General features: G+C 41.6%; 1 protein-coding gene across 4 annotated transcripts in view; it reads right to left on the minus strand.

Annotated features, from left to right (window-relative positions):
* IPCEF1 (interaction protein for cytohesin exchange factors 1) overlaps positions 1-17,330 on the minus strand; it is a 183,616-nt gene extending 166,286 nt beyond the window's left edge. For all 4 annotated transcript variants that reach the window (XM_034991069.1, XM_034991070.1, XM_034991068.1 and 1 more), the window contains exon 1: positions 15,839-17,330. The gene's annotated coding sequence lies outside the window, so the exon portion shown is untranslated. The remainder of the gene's footprint in view (positions 1-15,838) is intronic.
* Between the last annotated feature and the right edge of the window lie 6,951 nt (positions 17,331-24,281).

The raw sequence follows: 24,281 nt of genomic DNA on the forward strand, positions 1-24,281 counted from the left end.
ATTTTTTAATCATGTTGTTTATTTTCTTTTTTGTTGAGTTTTAAGAATTCCTTGTATATTTTGGATAGCAGTCCTTTATCAGATATGCCTTTGCAAATATTTTCCCAAATCTGTGGCTTGTCTTCTCATTCTCTGACAATGACTATATTTTAATGCAGCACATTTTAACACTAGCTTTCCCTTCAGTTCACCAAATCTAGCTAGGTACATATTGAAAAATAATTAAGATAAAAATAAAAAATAGTGTCAGAAACACAAAATACACTAATTTGTACTGTTTATCCAAGCATTAGCTGCTATTCATAAATCCACTTAGACTTTTAGAAAACTAACAAAATGAATTCTGTTGATGTTGTTCTTCAATGAGTCAGATTTTTCCGTGTGATTTTAGGCACCCCAAGATCATGGAATGAAGAGTAACAGAAAAATAACAAGGATGGAAATAGAACTGTATTGTTTTGTATTTTGCTCCCTGCGATCATCACTGTTACAGCGTTTAAAAATTACAGAAACTTTTAGGTTTTCCATTGTGAAAATGGTTGTTTATTTGTTGGGAGCATTGTGAGGGATCAGTTTTAAATAACACATCCTTGTTATCCCAACCTGCACAACTAAAGTTGTTGGACTGAAAGAAATGAAAATTTCCAGTCTTTAGATAAGGTCAAAAATGTCAAAATCTTGCCTATCAGGTCATCTTTCTCACTCTTCACTATCTACTTCTAGAAGTTTGGAATTTTCCTTAATAACAAAGTTAAATTTTTTAAAATGAATGCTTAAATACATTAAAATTTAGCAATGTGGCTTAATTAACCTATGAGCCATGAGGAAAACATCTAATAAAGCCATCTTTCATCAAATTAAATTTGATGTGAGTCAAAGATTTGAGTATATAAGATAAAATAATAAAACTATTAGAAGCAAATTAGGAGAATTTATTTCCTTTTGGAGATGAGAAAGCTTTCCTAAGCAATACACAAAACCCAAATTCCAAAAAGATTAGTGAATATGACAACATGAAAACTGTATTTTTCTGCACAGAAAAAAATACCATACAAAGTCAAAAGACAAATGACCAACTGGGAAAAATATTTCAACACATATGACAATGAGCTCATTTCCTTCATATATAAAGACCTCTTACAAATCAGTTATAAAAGACCATTAAATCAATAGAAAAATTGACAAAGAACTTAGAGGCAGTTCATAGAAAAGAAACACAAATGGTTTATAACATATGAAATCATCAAGAAATGAAAAATAAAATGTCAATGTTATATAATTTTTCATTTATTGGAAGCAATTCTTAAAATCTATGTCATTTAGATATTTAATTGAATAAAATCAACATGTAGAACAATCTTTATAGTGTGCCTCTACCTGTTTAAAAACAATCATATATATAAATGTATATGTGCATATACACATATACGTATGTATACTTAAATATGCATAGAACATTCTAGAAGAACACTATGCAAACTGGTTACCATGGTTTCCTCTATGGTGGGAGTCTGGAACTCCTGGATGAGGAGTAAATATAATTTTTCATCCTGTGTTCTTTCATAATGTGTAAATTTTTTAATGATTGTCTGCATTACTTTATCAATAAAGAATAACTAGTTAATAAAATTAAGTATTTTATTTAACAAATATTTACTGAGCATCTGCTTTGTGCCACTCTTTTAAGCACTGGGAATACATATAGTGGACAACAAACGTGTATCTCTGGCCTCAGAGTTCTAACATGCTCCTGGGGAGAGGATAATAAAAGTTTCTAATGAATTCTGTTCAGTCTAGTAATTTTGACTGCAATGTCATGAATGTTTCCTTTGGATGTCCTTTTTTTTAATTTAAGAGAATATATTTAGATTCATATAAGGTAGTTGTTATAGTTTCTTACTGACACAATTGTTGTAAATAATTTGGATGTGCTTTGCTGAGTTAGAAGAAGCAAGACGAGGTTCATCCTTTATGCCTCCATATGTATTCATATCATTTAAGAATTTTGTTCTCCTTGCAACAAAACATTGCTGATTCTCTGCCTTTGTTTTATGGTTTACCTACTGAGAGTTAAGAAGCTTCTCATTCCCTTATCAGTTAATTCATTTTTTAGGATTTACATCTAACTCATGTCCTGAGATTCAGAACAATTCCAGAGTCACTTATTATTCTCATTTCCATTGCATCCCCATATCTTTTCCCCTAGATATAGAACAATGGGGCCAACAAAATATGAAATTACTGCTTTTAAGACTGTTTCACTTGCAAAAAAAAATAAATACATATTTTGGTTAAAGGGTGGAGTGAGGTAAAGACCAGTATTTCTAAAGCAGGGTTAATGAGCCCTAGGCTTGCTCAGTTCTGCCAGGAAGGTATTCCTTGGCCAATAAATTGGGGAACGCTGCTTATTAAATTTCCCTACAATTAGGGGCACCTGGGTGGCTCAGTCAGTTAAGCCTCCAACTCACAGTTTCGGCTCAGGTCATGATCTCACGGGTGGTGGGATTGAGCCCTGAATTGGGCTCCTCACTCGGAGGGGGGCGGGGGGAGTCTGCTTGAAAGGTTCTCTCCCTCTGCCCCTCCCCCTACTCTCTCTCTCTCTCTCTCTAAAAATGGATAGATAAATCTTAAAAAAAAAACAAATGCCTACAATTAAAAATTGTCTCCACGTTGGAGATTTACAACACACGTCAGCATGTTAGGAGTGAGTTGGACAGTCAGGTAGTCAGGGCCGGGGTCCCCAACAAGAAGATATGGAGTCCAGACAGCTAAAATAAAACAGCACTAACATCCTGTTTTGCAGCTTAAACAGGATCGCATTAGCATTCTGCTTTGCAGCCTTTCCAGAAGTCTATTAGCTAAAGGTGAACCTTAATAAAGGAATCTTTTATTTTCATATGGAAAAGACACAGCTCCCATCAAGAATATTCTGCTACAATTTCATTAATTCACATTTAGACAAATGTAACAGAATCCCTATCACGGGCAAGGGGCAGTTAAGACATAAGCCCCCAGATGTCAGCCCAAAAAGACCATCAGCACGTAGACATTAACCTAATAGATAGACAGATACATGACCAGAGCCCTGATTGGCACGACTCAGCACAGCCTGGTTGCTTAAGATAGTTCCACAAAAGATCTCATAAAAATCCCAAAACTTAGAAACTCCTGGGGCAACCCTCTCGGGCCCCCCTCCGTCTCCAGCAGCTTTGTGCGATTGCTCAATTAACCTTGCTCTGCTGCCCACCACTCTTCATCTGGTCCCACCTCTTCATTCTTCAAAGCTGCATGACCAAGAACCAGAGGCACTAAAGGTAGAGAATTCCTGCAACAAACTTACCAGTGGCCCTCAACAAAATCCTTCAGTGAAGAAGTTTGCCTAACTTTGGAGCTTCTCTTTCTTCCTCTCTTCTCTCTGCCACAGGTTAGCACTGTGACCTCACTTAAGACTCCCATTCTCTCCAGCCTCAGGTTCTTCTGTCTCAAATCTAAAAGTTGATGCCGGATGATATCTGAGGTTCCCATTCCACTTTATCACGCTAGACTCTTGATTTCACCTTAGAAAAATTAAGCAACTTAAGCGTTCGACGCTATTGAATGATTCGAAACACAGCCAAGTAAATAATAATCTGGTTAGGGAATTCCAAAATATGCTTTATGATTGATTAACGTGATATGGAGTGATACTCAACCTAAAATACTGACTGGTTTATTATAAATACTAATGGTTTTAAATCTCTTTTCAAGGCTACTAAGCATAAATCCCAGAAGACGATAGAAAGAAATAATCTTCGATACCAAACTGCACAAAAAGCTATTAGTTTAGGTTTTAATTTTTCTGGGAAATAGGAAAAAAGTTTAAAGTTGCCTTCTTGTAAAATGACTAAGAATAATATTTTTTTTTTTTAAGATTTTATTTATTTATTGGACAGAGAGAGAGACAGCAAGAGAGGGGACACAAGCAGGGGGAGTGGGAGAGGGAGAAGCAGGCTTCCCGCCGAGCAGGGAGCCCGATGCGGGGCTCGATCCCAGGACCCTGGGATCATGACCTGAGCCGAAGGCAGACGCTTAACCGACTGAGCCACCCAGGTGCCCCAAGAATAATATTTTTAACTATTCACATGAGCAACTTTGTCATGACTTCCTAGATCGGTCATGCAAAAAAAGAAAATGGGGTATTTCTTACTGGATTCCCTACCCATTTGACCGCCAAACAGTCCTGCACCAGCCTTGTGTTATATTCAAATGGCTCGAAAGCCTGAGGAAGCAAATGAGGAAAAGAACAGATTCCGGACAACTCTATGCTAATCAAGAGATCTCCTGATATCAAGGGAATGTATAGTCTCAGATCTAATCAGAATCAGTTTCAGTTTTGAATCTTTGCTTCCTTCTCAGCAAACTCCAGAGCACTTTTGGCCCTGCTCTGGAGTCTGTGCTGTTAAAAATGTATTAGCTCCTAGCTAACCTGAAGCTTCCATCTGTACGAATTACAGCACAACAGACCTCTGTCACAAGGAGCACGCTCTTGTCCCCAGGCAAGAAGAAAATGAAAAGACTAAGTATGTGTAGGGTGAGAACAACTGAAATTCCATATTGCCTACCAGAATCAAAGACTTCCTCATAGGGATAATCTTCCCTGGTATAACACATCAATAACCAATAGCAACAAATGCAGAATCCAATTTTTTTTAAGTATGGGACAAAAGAGATCCAATTCATACCACTCCCTCAAAACAAAATAGGTTGGGGAATAACGTTCCATTTAACAGAATACCAACAGGACTTTTAAAATTACAGCCTCTCTTTCAACGAACACTCGGCTCAAGAAAGTTCTACTGGTTGCAACTCTAAAACCAATCCGAGAATTTTCTCTGACAGGGCCCCTCAAGAGTATGTTCAGCCATGGACCCAGGCTTCCTATGTGCTGATTACTTCTTGACTTTTATCATTACACATTGCTTCCAAGACTTCCAGGGGCAAAAATAGCCTTGCTTAGTCCTGAAGTTTGACTCAGCATTCTCCAGTCTATTAGCTAAAGGTGAACCTTAATAAAGGAATCTTTTATTTTCATATGGAAAAGACACAGCTCCCATCAAGAATATTCTGCTACAATTTCATTAATTCACATTTAGACAAATGTAACTAAAAAATCAGGGACCATGACATTTTCCTACTTCATACCCTGCAAGACATTGGGCCTATAGATAACTTTTTATGAAGCAAATGCAACTTCTGATGAAAGCCTGTGAATAACAAATACTTATCTGAGAGCCTAAGCTTAATAAATCAAGAAGCTAAAATTGGTTGTTTTGTGTATGTATTTAAAATCTTTCTGGGGCACCTGGGTGGCTTAGTCGGTTAAGCTCCAGCTCTCGATTTCAGCTCAGTCATGATTTTAGGGTGGTGAGATCTAGCCCTGCGTGAGGTTCCTCACTCAGCGGGGAGTCTGCTTGAAATTCTCCCTCTCCCTCTGCCCCTGCCCCCCCCCCCGCTCTTGCTCTCTCTCTCAAATAAATAAATGTTTAAAAATAAATAAATAACAAAAAATAAAAATAAAAACTTTCTGATTTAAAAATCTTGAAAAAGTTTGAAGAGATTCTCTCCAGAGACTCAAGCATTTTGTGGAGGTTCTGCTTGAATTCCCACCTCTTCTATGCCAATTAAGAGTGCCCCTCTCCACCTCCATCTTGTGTAGACTTCCAAATCACCAGATAAACCAGCAGGTAAAAAGTCAGTACAAATACCTTCAGATCCTAAAAGAAGTTGTCATTTAATGAGGGAGACACAAGAGAGAAAGGGAGACTGGATAGAGGGCTCTGTAGAAAGGGTGCATTGCAGGATCAGGAAAAGCTGTCAGCAAAGGGATTTGTGTTTGGGATGTCCCCAAAATGGCTTACAGAATCTAGATACCCAGCTGACCTTGAAGCAGGCCTTGTGGGGACCTTCAAGGGGATGGTGGTTAGGGAGACTTCAAAGAAACTTGATCTAATGGAAAAGCCAGCATTAACTCCTACCTGTGGAAACACAGGTCTGTATCCTATCCAAGGACACCAAAACTAGATGGGCTTCATTTTCTGATGGTCTTCAGAATGTTACTGAAACTAAAGTCATGGGCTGCATCCTCATACAAGCCAATTCATTTCGATTTTTCCTCGGTCACAGACTGCCCCCTCAACCTTGTACATGCAAAGCCTTGACAGAAAAGAGTTTTTGAAGAGCAGAAGGATGAAATAAAGTAAATCTACTGTCTTCATACACATTGTTCTTTATCTAGAAAGACATTTTAAATGAGAAAAGTTGAAAGAACTGAAAAATAAATGATGCAGCCTTTTCTGTTCGGCAGTTAATATTTAGAAGATCTAGATCAGGCATTTATCAGCTCGAGGCTTGACATGTGGGCCAGCTGGTTTGGCAATCTGAATTAGCACTCACTTGGAAGAATCTGATTGGCTCATTCTCACATTGGTGTTAGTAACTCATATCAACTTAAAGAGCTTTCCCTTCCAAAAAAGTATTCATTTTAACCCAGATTTAACAGTGAAGAACATCTAGGACTAAGGAAATCCAGGCAGTGAACTGAGCGTTCACTCATTTGGGAAATCACAGAATCTCTTTGGACCTCAGTTCCCTATCTATAAGGTGGCAGTGTTAGAGTAAACAGAATCTAAATTCCCTCCTAGCTAGAATAGGTTTGGCGTCTGATTCTATGCAGTAAGCATTAACATTGGGCGTCTGAGACAGGTGAGTAGGGGCCTCCCAACCCAGGCAAGTATAAGACTAAGAGCACATGCCCGATGGGATAACCCAGGCTGGGAGACATCGAGGGGCAGAAGATGATGAGACTTAAACTCAAACTTCACCTTAATGATAAATCAATAGAGACAACTTATTGGTGAAGTCCAGGCAATAGAATTCTCTAAAGGGGAAACAAACCTCCTATAAGAGACAGTCAGCTAGAGTTCAAGACTGAGCTCAGCCATTCCCTAACAGCATGTCTTGGACACACCATTGAACCATTCTGAGCCTCAGTTTCCTCAATGCGTGTGTTACTATCTGCCCCACATACAGACAGCACAAAGTCTTTGTATCAATATAAGAAAATAAACACACACACTCAGTAGATTGTAAAGCAGCCACACCTCAGAGCTTCCATGTGAACAAGCATTTAGGATTTAGAAGGAGGTCTCCCTAGGATAGAATAGAGCAAAAACAAGAGCAAACACAAAAGTTAGAAAACTATTTTTGAGAAAACAGCTTCCTACTTGCCCAATCCTAAAATACAGACACCGAAATATCAATATGTGACACTTCTCTAGGCTCTTCAAGAGAATAGAGCAGATTTTCAATGGAAATATCTGCATAATAAAAAGACAGCTAAACCTGAGCTTCTGTCGTACTTACTCAAAGCCCCAGGGAATGTAAGACATTCAAGTAAGCCAAAGAATCACAGAATCTCTCTTTTACACCAGGACATCTGGCACAAGCTGAAGAGTCAAACAAAGGGTAGAGCTCAGCAGAGAGATTAGTCCAAGGTGCCTGAATAATCATGAAAAAGAAGTACAGAAACTGGGGACAGGGAAAAGAAAAGATATTTGGCCACAGCCAAGATTGCCTGGGGACTACTGATTGGGGTGAACAGGTCGGGAAAAAGAAGAAAGTTTTTTCTTACTTGAAGGACCAGTCGGCCAGGAAGAGAAGTATAATCCAGTATGACTGGAGAAAAGTGCTGTTAACCCCTAAATGAGGGAAGAAGAGAACCTAACGGCTTTTTAAAAAATTATACCTCACCGAGTTCATTTGTTCTGATCAACTCTCCATGCATTCTCTGAAGAGTCTAAAGAGAACATTCTCTAATGTTGGGTAATAATTCGGTTTTAAACATGACAATAATGTCAGTGTGTATGCATAACCCTGCTAGCAAGAGGAAACTGAATGGGGAACCAGAGTTATATCAGGACTGGAAAGATGGGTTTTCCAATCATTCTGTGAAACAACAGTTGAAGAGAATTGAGGTCAGGGAAATTCCCAAGAGAGAAACTCGAGAGATAGCAAGCCAGAGAACCAAGAAGTAAATCAGATCAGATGCTATGGTTGACAGAAAGGCTTAGGGAGAAATTTGAGAGAGAGAGAGAGTATAGGGCATTAAGGTAGAAGTGGTAGAAAATCCTGAGGCCTACAGAAGTGTTAATTGGGGTATGTGATCAATCCTGAAAGATGCTGAATCCAGGAGGCTGAATACAGAGAAGGGCCCCAGATTTGACCCAAGGGGAGACTTTGAGAGCAATGGTAGGAAACATATGCCCATTGGGCATAGACAGAGGTACTCAATGCCCGAACTCATCCAGGATTGAGAGAGGAAGCTCTTGCTAATTTGCTCCCAATGCAAAGCACACAGGAGTAAGTATTTAATGCAAAGTAGAAATGACCATACCCCATGTCTAGAACCCTGCTGTTACGAAGAATACCAAAATTTGAAAGCAAAGTCACCTCAGAGGGTATCCCCAAGGCCTAGTTGCTCTGCTCACTTACTCGGCTTTGATAAACGCTCTGGTGTCTCTCTCTCCTCATACTAGCTTGCTGGCGTCCCGGCTCAGAATAGCTTGGGGTCTGGTGTTCCTCCCAAGGCAACTGATTTGTACAGAACTGTGGAATGTTTCCGAGTGTTCACAAAACAAAACTAAGTGGTACTCTTGTGCCTAGCTCAAACCTTGCTTGACAATTCCCTCTTAAGTCCCCATTACCTACGCAAAAGCAGCTCTGGTTGATTAATCAAGTTGAAAATCCAGCTACAGGAAATCTTGGTAACTTGTGTTCCAGGGTGAAATCTGGTTCTAGCTGGAAAACTTGGGCCACATTTGACCAAGAGAGGTCAAGTTCAGATCCTTCTCTTTGACAGATGGCTGCAACTAAATCTAACCAAGAAAAGGTAGTGTTAATTCATATGCTATAAGGGAACTCGAAAGGTAATCTTGTTCGTTCTCTTGCAGTGAAACACCTGGAAAACATTAGGTATTCAATAGGCATGTGGTGAATGCTGAATATTCAAAAAGGGGCTCCTATCACATTACATGATTAACATCCGTACTCACTAGTGAGAACAATTATGTACCTTTTCTTTTTTGTCTGGATGGCAAGAGAGTTTGGGGTTTATGGTCCAACAAGGAACCAGAAAAAAAGGATTTTAGCAAAATTTGCTTCAAGAGTTTAACACGTGGAAAGAACAAGATTGTTATAACTGAACTGCACTTTAAGTGAATTAATAAAATGTTCTTGTTGCAACCGTTAATTTGCTAAAAGAGCAGAATCTTCAAAGGTGTTCAAGAAATTAGTGAGACTACATATGGTCATCAGACTATAAAAACTATTGCAAACTTCCCTAACACTGTGCTATGCTCTGAGGTATCCAAACAGAATGATCATAAACAAGTAGCCTAAAAAGTATGGTTTTCATGTTGATAGCATCTTTGGCTCAATTTTTGAAAAGATTAAAGGTTTCTTCCTTAAAAGATGACTTCGTGTAAGTTCAGCCAAGTAAGTTGTGACACAGACATTGAATTACATTCTATAGGAATGAACAATGTTAAATTGAGATTCCCGGGAAATACTTGGAGTCAGCTTCATTTCTCTCCTTTCTGAGGGGTCTGTATTTTCCTATTTTAAACCAGAGTTCAGTATCAATACATACATTTGCCCATAAGTGGATAAATGTTCTGGGGTGCCTGGGTGGCTCAGTTGGTTAAGCGACTGCCTTCGGCTCAGGTCATGATCCTGGAGTCCCGGGATCAAGTCCCACGTCAGGCTCCCTGCTCAGCAGAGAGTTTGCCTCTCTCTGACCCTCCCCCCTCTCATGCTCTCTATCTCATTCTCTCTCTCAAATAAATAAATAAAATCTTAAAAAAAAAAAGTGGATAAATGTTCTATTTCTCTCTGGCATTAGAGATCAGTGCATAATACTCCTAAGAAAGAATTTTCCTTCACAATAGGAAAAGAACTGCCCTGCTCACATTTGAAATAGAATTTCACAAATTTCTGTCGAGCACTTTGAAAGAGATTATATAAAATGAATAACAAGTCTAAAGAAAATTGAATATGGATCAATTAAAAGGGGAAGCAAAAAAACCAAAAAACAAAAACAAAAACCCGGGGCACCTGGGTGGCACAGTCGGGTAAGCCTCCAACTCTTGGTTTCAGCACAGGCCGTGATCTCATGGTCATGAGATCGAGCCCCCCATCGGGCTCTGTGCTCAACAAAGAGTCTGATGGAGATTCTCTCCCCTCTCCCTCTGCCCTTCTCTGGCCACACATGCTCTCTCTCTCTCTGTCTCTAATAAATAAATAAAATCTTTAAAAATAAGTAAGTAAAAGGGGAATCAAAAATATATTTTTAGTTTTGTGCAGATTAAGTGACTAGCCTCATACAATGATGTTTTCCTGCTAAAAGAATGTTGTTCTGCTAGAGGTAATTATGTAATAAGAATTAGGGTAATTTAAACTCTATTGAAAAGGGGATTTAAGAGATTCTTATGTCGCAGAGAAACCCAAGAATATGCTTGAAATCCTGGCTCTTATGCTGTCATTAAAATAGCTAGACAGGTACCAAATTAATTTTATGTACCAAAGGACTCAATAATTTTAGATTAAACCATTTTAGGTTAATTAATGACCTGATGGCTCATTAATTGGGGAGTTTCTATTTGCTATACGCTTAAAGTTTTAGATTTTATATTGGGATCAAAGAACCGTAACATTGCATTACTTTCCAAGTCAGAATATTTAAACTTTTCTTCCAATATACAACTTGAGGAAGTAAATATCCTCCCAAGACAACAAATGTTCTGTATCTAGCAAATGACCACATTGGTACAATAATCTGGAGTCCCTAGCTAGATTCAATTTATGAAAAGATGCCCTTTTATAGATTTCACAATAGCCTGATTTTCATTTCGTAAATGTGTTTCGTTGTTTAGTGTTTTTATTCATTCCCATTCAGTGAGGAAGTGAATCCACTGTTGGAGGCCCAGTGCCACAGGTTAAAGTCAGAGAAATGAGTCATGCTGGATTTAGTCCCTAGAAGTGCTCGCCAGCAAATGCAGATGAGCTTATCACTAGCACTTAAAATGATTTCATTCTTTCCCCTCATATGTTTCCTAGGGCTGTCGTAGCAAAATACTACCAACTGAGTGTCTCCAAACAACAGGAATTTATGCTCTCCCAGTTCTGGAGACCAGAAGTCGGAAATCAAGATGTCGGCAGGGCCGTGCTCCCTCTGAAACCACAGGGGAGAACCTTGCCTTGCCTTTTTCTAGACTTCTGGTGCTGGTGGCAGTTCCTTGGCCATCGTTGGCTTGCAGCTATGTCACACCAATCTCTGTCTTTATCATCATGTGCTGTCCGTGTGTCTGTCTCTACAGTACTGCCTTCTTATAAGGACATCAGTCATGCTGGATTAGGGGCCCAATCCATTATGACCTCACTTTAATTCAACTAATGACATCCACATCCACAACTACTTTATTTTCAAATAAGGTCACATTCTGAAGCACTGGGGGTTGGGACTTCAGCATATCTTCTTTGGGGAGGGATGCACAATTCAGCCAGTAACACCCCCAGCTACCTTTAATCCTCTTCTGCCAGTAAAACTCTCGTACGCCGAAGGAGTCTCTACATGGTAAGAAACTAGAATAGGGATGAAGACAGAAGGCCCCATTGGTTTATAACGTTTTTACTTTCTTCCACACCAGAAAGCATACTGGTTAGGAATTTTTATTAGAGGTCTTTATGAGAAGACTTATGTGTGGAGAAGTTAAATGCCTTGCTTGGTAGCGCCCAAGTGTCATACGTCATGGGCAGCCCGGTCTCCTGATCCCTGGACTGGTGCTGTTCCCACTAATACATAGAGCCTAATATAAAGCCCCATCAGTATGGGTCCAGTGACACTCAAAATGCAAATTGGATGTTTTCAGATTAGATGTTGTTATAAAGGGGCCACAAGGAGGATCCTTGCAGTGATGAAACTGTCGTGTGCCTTTGGGATTGCGGACTACCTAGGGATGGTCCTAAGATGGTCCCCAGGCCCCTTTCTTCCCCTCTGGTTGAGTGGCAGTCCCTTCATAATACCACTGGACCACCTAGAAAGCAGGCTACGGTGACAACCATAGGTGCCATCCTGTAGGGCATGGGAAGTTCCCTGAAGAAAAAAGAAAAAGTCCTTTCGCTACCTCCTCAGTCAGCAAATGGAAAGGAATTTTGCTTAAAGAGATTTCAAAGTAGACAATGCATCTGCTCAGACCCACCCTTTGCCTCCCAAGTCTTGGCCTCAAACCACTAGCTGATGTAAGAGAATCTCTAATGTGAATGAAAACAGCATAGGGCCCTGGGGCACAGTGGCCAGGCCACAAGGGACACATGCAAAGATCTGGGTTTGAATCCCCTCTCTGCCCCTGCCTCAAGTGGGGGTTTAGACAGGGTACTTTTCCTCTCTGGGCATCGGGCTTATGGAGATGACAACTCCTGTTTCCCAGGACTGCTTTGAGAAGTGACTGAAATTGTTCATGTACTAGTAAAAGCGCTGGTTATAGAGCCTGGAGCAGGTGTTCAGTAATATTGTTTGTCTTTATTCAGGGCCCCACACATGCAATATTCCGAAAATGCCATGGACTCTCTATTCAAGTCTGTTGTGCTATTTCTAGTTCAAGATTCTGCCCTGGGCTATTTCGGCAGGAGGTTTCTTGTCAGATTAATTCTTTCGTTTCTAACTTTAACTCACTCTCAGTAATGTATTCAGACATTTTTGCAAGGGCTTATCCACATTCTAGTAATTTGGGGGTGAGTTTAAACTGGCTAAATTTCACTTTTCCACTACTTCTATTTCAATGGCTAGTTGAGAGGCCTGTCTTTTGCTCACATTTGTTCATAGTTTGCCTCTTTGGCAAATATCTCTCACCTGATCATTTTGGAGACAAAGGAGAGTAGCTCAAAACCTAGGAGCCCAGGTATTTGATCCTGGGTTAGCATCTGATCAGGGACTCCTCCAGGGTGACAGGCTGTCACTGGCACTATGAGATGAGATGGCCAAGATCCTAACAACAAGAATTATGTCTTGACTTCACAAAAATGTTTTTCCAATCTCTCCCTATGTATGCCAAGATGATAAAGATAAGTCATCATGCCCTAAAAAAGTAATTACCCTTATGCTGGCAAGCCTAAACGTAATTTAGAACTGTTAACTATAGAACTGACTATTGAACTTGCTAGAAAGTCATCCAATACAGATTTAGAGGCCATTATAAATCACCCAGAGAAAATAATCCCCCCCCCTTTTTTTAATGTGATGCTAGGTACTAATTAGACCAATCAGCCCCAGGTGGGATCTTATTTGTTTATTTTCATGTTAGAGTTATCACATGATTCCATACCAGTCTTAATCTCAAAAGGAATCCCCATACAAACATTAAATAACATAAATTGTGTCATTTCTTAGATTGCAATGAACCAGAAACATTAGCACACTACATCTAAGAAGCTGCTTTTGTTTTATTTTTGGTGGAAGATTAAAAGAGGGTTAAATTTTTGTTCATTTATTTTAACTCAACATTTATTTTGTATTCAGATTACTAAGGTAGCCCAGATATGCTCCACTAGTGGAAAACTTGGAAAAAAAATAGAAAAGTACAAAGACAACTATAACTATCAGTTATAAATCCACTAATCATATAGTGTCATTTTAGCATATTTACCTCAATCTTGCTTCTCTACAACATTTTTACATAGGTGAAACAGTTGTGCTTCTGTTTTTTGGTTTTTTTTTACTTAGCATTCATAAATGACAATATTTCCATAAACATCCTTGGATTGATGGTATTCCTTTATATAGATCTACGGTCATGTGCTTAACCATCCTGATAACTAGGCTCATGACATTTATTTTTAATACAGAATTCTTTAAAAGAATCATGCTTACTTACGTAATTTAGAAAATACTGAAACGCATAAAGAAGAGAATATAAATTGGTGGCTAAATTTTTAAAGGTGGCCGTGATGATTTGAAGACTGAAGAAAATACATTGACAACTGGCATTTAGTGAAGACCCAAGAAGTAGCAGACCGTGGGCAGTCAGATTTGTGACCTTCACAAACAACCCCGAAAGCTCAGAGTGTTATAATCACCACTTTACAGGTCCAGAGCTCATAGGTTTTGAACAGATGGGTCTGACCCCATGTTTATGTTTTCTCTTCGCTGTGTCAATATTGCTCTCCCAGAATCACCTCCACTCCACCGCCATGTCTACTCCCACCATCACCACCACCACCAGCTCCAACTCTATACCACCACCCCCATCACCACCAGATCGCCACCCTTAGGGCTTCTTATCTCCATCACCACTTCTTTCCATCTCATGTCTATATACCCTTTCTTCTTTTCTCACCTTTATATTCTCCTCCTCTCTTGCTTCACTTTAACCTCCAACAAGCATTTCCTTAAGTGTCAGAGTAACAGAGAGAGAGCAAAAGCCACCCTACCACACTCGCCTTAGGAACAATCCCCATTATTTATCCGTTCGACAAAAGCTGACGGAGAACATACTATGTGGCAGACACTGTTTTGAGCACTCAGTGTATAGGAAGTCCCCCATTTGCGGATTTTTTCCGACCCCGAGAGCTCATTGTTTAGAATTTTCTTCATTTTCACATACTGTTTGCCGTATGAAACACACTTGCAAATTGCCAGCCCATGTTGGTGCTACCAGTCCCCACAGCCTAGCCTCCATGCTGGCTGGAAAGCAGAAGTGAGCTGTTCAAGAAGGATCCCTGCGTCAAAAGGAAAGTCTCAGGCAATCATCATGAAGTAATTTCTTATCTCTTATTGCCACAGAAAACTACCACAGGAAAGAACTTCCTTTTTCCAGACTCAGCTGATGTGCATTTGCTTAATGCAGCTTGCTGCAATAATTTACACACACACCCTCCCCAGAAAAGACTCTTGATATAGGAAGGAAAGGAAAGGAAGACAATTCAAACATCGATGAAAGGATGAGTACCTCAACAGATACATACATTGAAGTCCCTTTCCTCCTCACTTGCACGAAAGAAACGTGTATTCTTTCTGTTCCTGTTTTCTATGTAAAATAATGAGTGGTAGAGGAATCAGACTCTGTATATGACTGTGCACTGCCTAGGACCATAGTAGGAACACATGGGCCCCTGCGGAAAAAGAAAATCCACCACTACAGTCAGAGATGCCTTGGTGGGTGGTAACTCTGACTCCTACAATTACATTTCTTTCCCATACACACAAAGTAAACCAAATGCTCCAGATGCGCTTGGTAAAAACCTTGGAACCAACATTACCTAAGTTGTCATTTATATACAGGTATGATTTCAAGCCTGTGACTTTTTCCTAAGACTAAAATCCCATCCAGCTGCCTGCCTACAAAGGGGGATCCTCCACAAAGAACCCAGCTTCTCCAAAGAGGGTGGCCACAGAGTGATTCCCCAGGCGAATTCCTCAGGACCCAAACAAGTACTAAATTGTGCTTTTCTAAATCAAACCCATGGTCCACAGTCCAAGCACCTGTCAATACAACATCCATTCAAGAAAGAGAAAAGCAGAATGAGTATACAACAATTCTCCCAGGGAATTAAAGAGTAATTTTAACACTGGACTTCCCAACAGCAGGTTCATGAAGAGCTGAGCCAACATTGTATCATCTCCCAAGAGTCACATTTTAAAACTCATCACCATTCTGAAAGAGAGAGTGCTAGGGTATCAATTGCTTTGCCACCTTGATAAGCCAAGCAATGACGCCTGATACATCAGCCAAGGAGTGATTTTACTTACATGCAAGAAAAAGAGAGTAAATCCAAGAGCTGGCTGGTTATCCCTGAGTTCAGAAAACTCATAATCCACTGAAGCAAAAGCTGGGATTCCACCCTACACAGTCAACAGCTCTGGAGGCTCAGTCTACACAGGACTAGATTAGAAACTGAGCAGAGACTAAGGCTCTTTCGAAAGAAGAGGAAGTGTCATCTCTACTTCCTCAATTTTCTTGTTCTTCCCTCTTATTGTTATTGATCCCTTCCTCAATCCCCAAATCCAAGGCACCGTGCACAAAGAGTACCCATGTCCTGTCTGTCCGACTTCACTTATCCCTAAACACCACCCACTGTCTTCGTTTCCAGGACACACGCACAAAACATTACCTGGTTTTGCTTTCCTGTTTTGGAGGCAAAGAAGTGTACTTACAGGCACGGAGGGTGGAAACATTGGCAGAGCTGGTCTCAGTGTGTTCAGCGGAGATGCTGCTTGTTCATCACCTACCTCGTTTAGGCTCAGTCCTATTTCAAAGTTCTCTTCTTTCTCTTCTCCAAATAGTTCATAATGCTCTTCTCAACAGAGGCTAAAAGCATTTTCGGGTAAAAATAAGTCTTAGCCTGCCACTGTTTTGCAGCACAAATCATAAATTCTCAAACAGCAACACTTGTCTTTCCCCCACCAGGCAAGGAAATGACGGGCTGGGAGTCAGAGATAATTGAACTCCTCACCAATAAATTCCTGCCCTCCCACCTCTCCTTTCCAACGGCAGCATCTTGTTTCTTGGGAAGAGTACAATCTCATTATATTTATACTCTGCTTTCAAAGAAAAGGAAACAAACCATTAGAATTGAGCTCGTGACCAAGGCAATCTTCCAGAATGTGGGAGCTACATCGTTAGCATGGGTATCGGTTATCTAATTGCGCTGACACTTAGAGGCTTAAAACAACCAACACCTATGACCTCAAAGCTTCTGGAGGTCAAATGTCTGGGCCCAGCTGAGCTAGGTTCTCTTGCTAAGGGTCTTCCACAGGCTATATACTCAGGGGGTCAGCCGGGGCTGCAGCCACCTCAAGGCTTGACTGGAGAAGGAAACTCTTCCAGGCACAGTCCTGCAGTTGTTGGTAGGATTCAGTTTCTCACAGCTCTGAGACTGAGGGCCTCAGTTCACGCTGGCTGTTGACCAAGGCCACCCTCTCTTGTTTACCACATGGGCTTCTCTGCACGGCAGCTCAAGACATGGCAGCTGGCTTCACCAGAGGGAAAAAGCAAGAGTGAAAGGGAATGAAGGAGAGTGAGAAGCTCTCATTCCTGGTTAAAATCCTACATGTGGCCCATCAGTCCTGAAAATGGGTGCTTACAAAGGCTTTCCCCGGCTGGCATCATGGGGAAAGCTGCCCTCCCCACACCGGATTCAGTGACAGCGAGGGCACTTTGGTCTCTGAGGGGTGTTGCAGTGAAGGCCTTGGGGTCCCCTGGCCCATTCTCAGCCCCAGGTGTCTGAAGTGGGAAATAAAGGCAAAAAAAAAAAAATTAAATTTCCTTCCTACCTACAGCCCACTGACAAGTCCTTGAAATAGGCAGAGTGACCTTCCTCTCAGAACACAGCTGCCTCCATGTTAATACTTTGCTAAGGGCAAAAGGCAATCTAAGCCCGACCCCCAGGATCCTGTAAGTCTACTTTAACATATAAAAATTCTTTGGAAACTTCCTTTATCTCTACCCCCCCAAGATACGTGTTGGCAATCATCCCCCAAGCATATGGCTCACCGATATACATCTGAAGGGTCTCAGGTCTAAGGTTTTATTAGACAGTAATAAATGACCTTTTCCCAACAATAGCTAGCCTCCTCAAGGTCCTGGAAACCTTGCTTCCAAAATTCCTTAGAGACTTATGCTATCCCTAACCCCCTCCGAACTTGAAAGTCTATAATGGGCCACTCCTCATGACCCTGGTGCAGCTCTTCCTGCCCACAGGTCCTGTCCCTGGGCTTTAATAAAGCCACCTTTTTGCACCAAAGACATCTCAAGAATTCTTTCTCAGCCATCAGCTTTGAACCCTAACATCTTACCTACGTCATTGTCCATTCCAAGATCTCTTATCTGGGACCTTAGGTCAAGGTCCTCTTTGGGTGCTTCCACTGAGGCCTCTTTATGCAGGAAGGAGGGAAGCTTTGAAGATACCTTTCTGACTACTCAGTACTTCCTAGCCACCTCCCCTCTCCACACCCACTAGGGTCTATAACACTGCTGGAGCCTTTTGTTTGGGGCTCCCTCAACATTGAGACTACCCCCACATCTGTGCTCATCCACCTGACTCCACCAGTGCACCATTCCACGGGGGAAAACGAAACAGGGGGAGTTGGTGCTTCCTCCAGCTTTAGACTCTTGCTTCTGCCCTGACAGTAAGTGATTAAAGCCTTAACTCTTTCAGTTGTGGCTGGTCGTTTCCATCAGCCACTCATCACCTCTACCTTGCCCAGCTTTGTTGAGCTCCTGACAGGAAGAGAGTGTGAGCAAGACAGAAGTCACAACTTTTGTAACCTATTCTCAGAAGTGATATCCCATCACTTTTGCCACATTGTGTTTGTGAGAAGAGGAGAGGGTCACACAGTGTGCACTCCCAGGGCAGGGATCACAGGGGGCCATCTTGCAGGGTGAGATACCGTATGGAAAATTTTACCCAAATACAAGTCGCCCTTGGTCCAGCCAAATGTTAACAAAAGGGAAAACCCTTCTAAAGATAAAATCACAAATATAGTCACACTGCTATGAGAAAATCTGAGACTTGCCTCCAGACATTATAATATCCTGCCACTCACTGTATTCATTACCAAGATCATACTTACTGCTCAGACCTGAAAACCCAATGACCCTAATCATTCAATCTCCAAGACACGGACAAATTAACATAGAAGCAAACCCTATAATAAACTACAAAACTAGAGTCTGCAATTTCAATCAAAAGAATAACTTTTCACCTAACCACAAGCATGAGAAGCCTTCAAGCAAACCCAGAGATTCCTCAGCGGGTTTATATAGTCTCTTTAAGCATCCATCTCAATGAGATTCAAACTCCTCAACACCTGGCTTCTCTCCTCTTGACACTCAACGAATCTTCTCCCTCCTAAGAATAGACCAAGCAGGGCTTCATTGCTACAGTCTCCCCAACACCCTATGGAACAAAAACATACTACTCCTTCCATCTTCCTTTGTAAGCATTTAGAAGGGCTACTTCCCGGCCTGAAACCACTGGGGGTGAGGAAGAAAGGGTCATTCTGGGTTGAGAAGTGAAGAATAGTAAAGAATCCCATTGACCTTAGATCTTCGTCATTTGATGATGTGCGGATAATAGCTGACATTCTAGACAGAAGCCTGAGGCACTGGATTTGCAGTTTAACTGGCAAAAGATGAAGGGCAACATTTTCAAAAGCCAAGTGGAGATCTTCTGTATGTCATGTTTTGTGTCTCTCCTTCTTCAGAAGTTTTTGAATTTACAGATTAAACATAGCCTACATCCCAACATACCCCACGTCTCACAAACCTAATGTCAATTAAAAACCGTGTTAAAAATAAATAATGCCAGGACACCTGGGGGGCTCAGTCGGTTGAGCGTCTGCCTTCGGGTTCCAGTCATGATCTCCAGGTCCTGGGATCGAGCCCCACGTCAGGCTCCCTGCTCTGCGGGGAGCCTGCTTCTCCCTCTCCCTCTGCTGCTTGAGCTCTCTCTCTGTCAAATAAATAAATAAAATCTTTAATAAATAAATAAATAAAGCCATTGGAGGAGCAGAGAAAGCGAGGGCATATAATAAAGTTACTATTTGGTGAAAGTGATTGCCTTTGGGGAAGAGAAAATAGTTTGAAAAACAACCTCAGTCTCCGGTTGCAGACTTCCTCTCCGTTTCTTTATATTCCTTTCATAAGGAGACAAAAATGAAATTGAATCTGTGGAGGAGTGAAAGGGTGACAAGAAGATGTTGTAATTCTGACCAGGAATAAAATGAAAGTTCTCTCAGTGGCTTCTTGTTTGCATGAACCTCCATTTCTGGGCAATGCTGCCTCCTCCCCTCCCTGCCTGGACTTGTCCCTGCAGGACTCTGTTGTGGGTGGCAGCTGAAAGTGCCAGACGCTATGGGAAGGACTTAGTGACATCAGTAGCAGGGACTTGCTTCTCCTCAGGCTTTTCGATGCCATCATCGAAGACATCCCCCAAAGGGCACGTCATTCACAATTATGGGGCCGGGATTGGAGCCCTGAAATTCCACGAGCACAGATCTCCTGATTGATAGAAGTGAAATAGTGCTCAAGGTGGCTGGACTTCCAGTTTAAGAGGAACGGATAACAGATGCTTCATGCCCTTTTCCCTCCCTCCCCAGACTCCATTAAAATGATAGGAAAAGCATAAAAGGTATATAAGCCCAAAATAACAAAAGTAAAATTGGAGGAAGAGCATTAGAGCTTGAGCAATTTCAGCAGACTCCTGGAAGATGGAGTGACGGAGGGGGGTATGAAGCGTAGGAGGGCAGGAAACCAGAGCGTCCTGTCAGTAAGACTCCACACAGTGGTAGAGAAACTGGCCATCTGTGCGGCGGGATCCCAGAAAGGATCAGGACTCAAAAATCCAAGACAAGTCTGAGAATCTAAATAAGTGATGGGGCTGGGGCGATTAGGTGACTCATTCGATTGAGCCTCCAACTCAGGTCATGATCTCAGGGTCCTGGGATTGAGTCCCCGCATTGGGCTCCCTGCTCATAGGGGAGCCTGCTTCTCCCTCTCCTTCTGCCCCTCCCCACCCACCCCAATCCCCACCCTCACTAGCTTGTGGTGCACTCTCCCAAATAAATAAATATTTTAAAATACATACATACATACATACATACATACATACATAAAGGGGCTGAAAAAAGGGAAGATTGATTCAAAGTGTATAAGAACCTAGCCCCACCCCGGCCCACACTTCCCTTTCAAGTATCTCCATCAGCCTCCCCCCTTTATAGAGCAAGCACTGACCAGCCTGTGGGCAGCCATTTTCCCCCCCCACCCCCCACAATATTGTGAAGGATTCATCTCTAAAAATAGTGAAATTATGCAAAGAATACAGACAAGGTATGTGGCTATGGGCACTCCAGAGTGGAAACTCCACATTCTGGCTATTAGAGCATCACCCAGCATGTGCTGGGGCATAACATCATCTCCCTGTTGGGTAACCATGAAATGCTGTAGAAGAGTGGGGGGAGTGGTCTTCTAATGGGTCTCTCTACAGAGATGCATGAAGATCTTGTATCCGTAAAAATGAACAGGGTGCTAGGAAAAATAAGTAACCTGAGAACAAGAAAGAACTTTTGGATATTATAAATATGATTGCCAAATAAGGATTATCATGGAAGCGTCAGGGGATAAATCCAAGTAAGTCTTCCAGGAAATAGTATGCAATGATCTCATCAAAACAATAACGTAGAAGATTTCCCATGATAGAAGTCCATGTGTATTTGTTGGGCTCCTTGATCATTGGGGAGTCGACTTCTCCCTCTCCCTCTCCCTTTGCTGCTCCCCCTGCTTGTGTTCTCTCTCTCTCTGTCAAATAAATAAGTAAAATCTTTAAAAAATAAAAATAAAAAAAGTCACCCAAATAACTGACAGAAGCACTAAAAATGGAGGTTTGATTTTAACAGGAGGAGAATAGAGGCGAGGCAGTTCTCAAGCAAACTAAACCATCATCTCTTATTTCCTGAGGTCAATAGTTAGTGTCTGAAATTGATAAAGAGCGTGAAGACAATATAGAGAGATCTAGAGAAGGAGAGGCACCTGGATGGCTCAGTCGGTTAGGCGTCTGCCTTCGGCTCAGGTCTTGATCTCAGGGTCCTGGGATCGAGCCCTGTGTTGGGCTCCCTGCTCAGTGCGGAGCCTGCTTCTCCCTCTCCCTCTGCCCCTCCCCCTTGCTCTTGCTCTCTCTCTCTCTCTCAAATAAATAAATAAAATCTTAAAAAAAAAAAAAAGGAAAGGAGGGAAGAAAGGAAGGAAGGAGGGAGGGAAGGAGGGAAGGAAGGAAGGAAGGAAGGAAGGAGGGAAGGAAGGAAGGGAGGAAGGAAGGAGGGAAGGAGGAAGGAAGGAAGGAAGGAAGGAAGGAAGGAAGGAAGGAAGGAAGGAAGGAAGGAAGGGAGGGAGGGAGGGAGGAAGGAGGAAGGAGGGAGGGAGGGAGGGAGGGAGGGAGGAAGGAGGGAGGGAGGGAGGGAGGGAGGGAGGAAGGAAGGAAGGAAGGAATTGCAAACAGCAGAGCTAAGGGGGAGCCTGCAGTCTGTGGACAGGGTTACAGCAGGAGAGCTGCTCTGGCCCAAGTCACCCCAGCTCTTCCAGCTGTCCATCCTTCAAGGTTCAGCCCACAGATCACACTTATCATATTTTATGATATTTATAAGCACACATGACATGTACCTTCTCAAGTCCCTGTCCTTAGAAGGGCCCCCATGCTTGGTTTAATGTTCTGATGTCGCCCTTTCGAGAAATTCTTAATCATCTGTGAACAAGGAGCCCATGTTTTCATTTTGAACTGAGCCCTGCGAAGTATGCGGCCATCTGTTTATACATTTGGCTCCTAACTGGACTGTCAGCCCTTTGAAAGCAGGGATGGATCCTTTCTGAGATTTGTATCCCCATGAACCAGTATAAAGCCTTCAGTAAATGGCTGTTTGCCTAACTGATACTTAGATATATTTCACTTCTGAGGGCCATAATTTTATACTCTAAAATCCAAGAATATAATCCATCTTCAGGAAAGCTATGGAGTCACTCTAACACTATCCATAAAACATCTCTTAATCATTCTCTGATGCCTGAAATGTCAAAATTATAATTTTACTCCCTCCCCCATTTTTTTTGGAAGGCATGTCCTCCTCTTGCACTGTCAAATGTCTCTGGGAGAGGTAGTCTTTAAATTTTGCTAGCGAACCTTAACTGATATGAATTTGTTACATCCCTTCAGACAGAACCAGCCCTGCCCCAAAAGAAGGCAAATCATTTTAAGTTCACACTCTGAACTTATAACATGGAGCTGTGTTACTGATTGCGGACTATGTTGGTAAAACATGTATACAAATAACTCAAATAGCTTTCTGAGCCTCAGCCATTGCAAATCAGTGAGGTGAAGATTTCAGCGTTATATGTGAAAACATATCAACGTTGACTCAAGATTTTTTTTGAAAGATATATTGTCTCCAACACGCATAACATCATCTCTAATTTCTGCCTGAAGTATTTTTTCACCGTTTCCACCAATCAGATATCAAAACCCTTACCTGCTTATTTATTATTCAGTGTATTTATAGAATGTGTTTCTCGGGTGATGATGTGCTAGAGGACGTGCTAGAAACTGAGGACCGTGGAGCTAGAAAAGGAGGAGGGGTCAGAGACCCAAGTAGACAAGAATAGGAAGCAGCGTGGGATAGACGTTGCCCAAGATAAGGAGTAGGAGAGGTCAGAGAGAGAAGGAAAGAACCTGGTTGGATCTACTTGAGCTAACGTCCCAGAGAGGATAGTGCAGGTGCTGATCCTTGGAGCCCAGCTGACAATACTGACAAGAAGATGAGCCAGGGGATGACAATCCGTGTAGTGGGTGAAGGTTCAGGAGATCAGCAGGGTGACGACCAGCTCGGTGGTCCTCACTGAGCTGGTAGAGCCTCCTAAGGAGCATTTTGGAGGTTTGTAGGGGCTTTTGATTGTCACAGTGATTGAGTTGCTCCCCCATTTAGTTGACTGAGGGTGAGTTTCATGAAGAGGTGGGGGGAGTTTGATGTCTCTCAGAACAAAAGGCAACCCTCATAACAAAGAATCATCCTGTGTCCCACAGAACTTCAGACGTCCTCTTAAGTGTGAATAGTATGTCAGTTTTAGCCACCTGAGTCTAGAAACAAAGTATATTTTTTACTTGGCTTTAGTACCACTGACATATCTAGGAATACTACTGTTGTTACTTCCAAATTTATCTTGTAAATGTGTTTCATTTGGAAGTTTGCAAAGAACTGCTTATCATTTCAGAAAAGCACTCACTGGCAGCCTTGCTTATGGAATCAGTCTGGTATTGATCTGCATCAATAGCTGTTAAATTCCCAATGATTTAGCATGTATATGAATATGGTTAGTTGAGCATGACTTCCAAAGCCAATTTTTTTTTTCAATAAAGTATCAAAACTATTTAGTTGAATACTGTCTTATTTAGCTTAACTCAAAACTTATACCTTATTTATTGGACCAAGTGTCTGATTTGTTTTCCTAGTGTGGTCATGTCTGAGCATTTATATATTAAAATACATATTACTTGGGGCGCCTGGGTGACTCAGTCAGTTAAGCCTCTGACTCTTGGTTTCAGCTCAGGTCATGATCTCAGGGTCCTGAGATCAAGCCGACATTGGGCTCCACACTGAGACTCTTTCTCCCTTTCCCTCTGCCCCTCTCTGCTCAGGCTCTCTCTCTCTA

This window comes from Mirounga leonina, unplaced genomic scaffold, assembly GCF_011800145.1.
Source record: "Mirounga leonina isolate KUSES-001 unplaced genomic scaffold, KU_Mleo_1.0 Mir_53, whole genome shotgun sequence".
In the NCBI taxonomy this organism is placed as follows: Eukaryota; Metazoa; Chordata; class Mammalia; order Carnivora; family Phocidae; genus Mirounga; species Mirounga leonina.